This window comes from Colobus angolensis, unplaced genomic scaffold (genome assembly GCF_000951035.1).
Source record: "Colobus angolensis palliatus isolate OR3802 unplaced genomic scaffold, Cang.pa_1.0 Scaffold8, whole genome shotgun sequence".
Lineage (NCBI taxonomy): Eukaryota > Metazoa > Chordata > Mammalia > Primates > Cercopithecidae > Colobus > Colobus angolensis.
Genome location: NW_012121820.1, coordinates 15,301,602 through 15,304,875, shown reverse-complemented (window position 1 = coordinate 15,304,875; position 3,274 = coordinate 15,301,602). Strand labels below are relative to the sequence as shown.

General features: G+C 49.2%; 1 protein-coding gene across 1 annotated transcript in view; it reads left to right on the top strand.

Moving 5' to 3' along the window:
• Window positions 1-399: 399 nt before the first annotated feature.
• The window catches only part of RALGAPB (Ral GTPase activating protein, beta subunit (non-catalytic)), a 107,657-nt gene continuing 104,782 nt past the window's right edge, over window positions 400-3,274 (top strand). The window contains exon 1 of the mRNA XM_011929208.1: window positions 400-912. The gene's annotated coding sequence lies outside the window, so the exon portion shown is untranslated. The remainder of the gene's footprint in view (window positions 913-3,274) is intronic.

Below are 3,274 nucleotides of genomic sequence, written 5' to 3'. Positions count from 1 at the left end.
CTTAAGCTGTACCTCTCCAATGGCATTAGTTTCTTCGTTGAAGTGAAAGCAAATTATTGAAAGGGGTACTGTTTACAAAATGTCTGGCGCATTGCAGGTGCTCGAAGTAGTATCTCTTCCTATTATTATTACTGCCTTATCTCTATGAGATTCAGTTCTTTAATAAGAGGCTCTAAATCTTATGTTCGATTCACCTTTGCAACCCACATCAAGCCTGGAATAGAGTACTGCTCATAATTAATGCTATGCCCGTGTAATAAGAGTGCGGGGAGTAAAGAACATCATGTCAGAGGAAGGGTGCTGTAATGGTGGAATGGGAGAAATTCCTAGAACCTGGGCGGGAGCCAGAAACTTGCAGAGAAGCCCCTTACTCCGTCTGTACCGAAAGCAGGGGAGAGGATGTCGTAAGATTCCTAAGGACGCAGGTGGAGCGCCTCCTCTGTGCTGCGATGAGGTAGGCGCATTCGTCACTTCACTCCTCCCTCTCCACTTGATCCGGAAAGGAAGGACGGAATGCGTCTCGCGCGGCGAGCTGGGATAGCTGCGCAGGCGCAGCTTCCGCCTCTGTGTCTCGGGAATTATTTGACGCCACCGGTTCAGCCCCGCAGAAAGCGCTGATTAGGCACATTGCGCACGCGCAGTGGCCCACTTGGCAGGGGAGTTATTTGACGCCACCGCCCCTGGCAGTCGGAAGTTGCCTGAGCAGAGCCCAGCCGGCTGGCCCGACTGGCCTTCGTCGTCTCTTGGCGCCCTGGGAGAGTCGCTGACGGGTGGACTGACGGACCGTCTGAGGACGGCCGGCCAGGGCGGTGAAAGCGCCGGCCCTATGGCACTGGTCGCGTGAGGCGGAAGGCCGAGTACGGCCGGCGGCGGCGCCCGCCCCGGCGATGCGGGCCCCGCCCGTCGCCTCAGGTAACCGGGCAGTCGGCCCCGCCGCGGCCGGACCCTCACCTTTCCTTCCCCTCTCTTCCCCTCCCGGCGGTCCAGGGACGGCTGAGGCTTGTTTCTCGGCTCTGGGTGCTCCAGGGCCCCGGGCTTTGGAAGCGCATCTGCAAATGTTTGGGAGACCCACGGGGGCGGGGAAAGCTTGGCCCTGGAGTGGGCGGTTGCTGTCGAGTCTGTAAACCCGGTCTAATCCTTGGGAGCTTCCCCGGCCGGGCGAAGCTCTCCTGGCAACCTGGGGGAGGGGGCGGGTCTGGAGCGGAGCGAGACAACTCCCGCAAAGAATTTGGTCCAGCAGAAAGGTTAGGCGAGTTGCTGCCGCCCAGTGGGGACGATGCTGCCCATTGCACAGTGACAGTGACACTCTGATGAGGAAGAGTTGATGATGAGAGTAAATAGCTAACCCCCATTAACCGCTTATCTGTCAGGCATCATGCCAGGCCATTACGTTCACCACGTCTAACTTCACAGCAACCCTATGAGGTAGGATTGTTGTCCCCATTTTACTGACGAGGCAGCTGAGTCCCTGGGTGGTTGGGTGACTTAATTACCCAAGGTCACATGGCTAGTAATTTGAACCGAAGCATCCAACTCCAGAGACCCAAGTGCTTAACAATTAGGGCAGTGGCTCTCCAACTTTGCTACACGGTAAAATCACCTGGGGACTCGTAAAGGTTTCTGATGCCCATGTGGCATCCCAGACCAAAACAGTCAGAATATCTGGAGGTGAAAGCCAGACTTCAGTATGGTTTTTAAAGATGCCAAGTGATTCCAGCGTGCAGCAAAGTTTGGGAACCGCATGTAATTTGATAATTCTGCATCTCAAAAAGCATCTCTGTTTCTCCAGCTTAAGTGTGCAGGAGACTTGTCTGGGAGCTTGTTAAACATGCAACTTCCACCCGCAGAGATCTTTAGGTTCACTGACCACTACACCTTGTGAAGGACTGTTAGGGGTGGGACGTAACTTTCTCTGCAGGGATTCTGAGTCATCTGGAACATTTAAAATGTATGCATCTTATGCAAACTACTCTTTGGAATTTTACTAAATATACAATACTTATAGGTGTAGCGTCTCTAACCTCTGGGTCGTTTTTACATATGCTATTCGTCTGCCTAAGACCGTCCTCTGAACTTTCTGGCCACCCCACCCAAACGCACACATTTCTGCTCTCTCCTATATACATATACACACCCTTTTCTTTTCTTTTTTTTTTAGACAGAGTCTTTCTGTGTTGCCCAGGCTGGAATGTGGTGGCATGATCTTGGCTCACTGCAGCCTCCGCCTCCTGAGCTCAAGCAATCCTCCCACCTCAGCCTCCCAAGTAGCTGGAACTACCACGCCAGGCTAATTTTTGAATTTTTTTTGTAGAGATGGGGTTTCTCCATGTTGCCCAGGCTGGTCTCAAACTCCTGGACTGAAGCAGTCCACCCACTACGGCCTGCCATAGTGGTGGAATTACAGATGTGAGCCACCGTGTCAGGCCTACATACCGTGCCAGGCCTACATACCCTTTTCTTCCTGTCTCTGGCTACATTAGCTTTAAGCATTCCCTTCAAGATACCTCTGCCCCTGACCCCCACCCACCTTGAGTCCTTCCAATTTGCTCTTTAGGAACATCATAGTGAAACTTACCAGTTATTTTTCTGAGTTGTAGTTCTATCCCTACTTCTATATTATGAGAAGCTTTAGGGCAGGGACCATGTTTTCTTCATCTCTGTATTCCTTCCAGTGCTTTGACATACAGACTCACAAAGCTTTTACTCAGTGGAATGTTTGGGTCCTTTAGGTCATAGATAGATCATGTTGCAAACAGATTGTTCTCTATTTCCATTTTTGTAAAAGATGTTTGATAGTTCCTAGCTTATAGAGTTTTGTTCTTTTTACTTAGGAATGAATATTCAGTAATTTGTCCAGCAGTTGAACACACACATTGAGTTCTTACCAATTGCAAGGCACTCTGTAACTAACCATGTGCAATCAACATTGCTTGATTTTTCATGTCTGATTCTATGACAATCAGATGCAATCAAGTCTGTAGGGAAAGTCTTTTTATTACTATTAGACCTTTGCATGTGTTCCCTACTTCATTGTCCAAAAAAGTGTTTAATTGTCATCCACTAAATGCCACTGCCTTGTTGGTATTTGGTAAATACAAGTAGATGGGATTGCCATTGGTATTGGTTGGTCCTGTTCACCAGGAGAGATGACGTAAGTACTTAATGAAGAGTAAAATAATGATGTCACAGGAATTTACAAATTTAGCACATATTTATTGCAGAATGCCTGAACTGCCATTGCCCCATTTGCTATATTTACAAGTTTTTTTTTTTG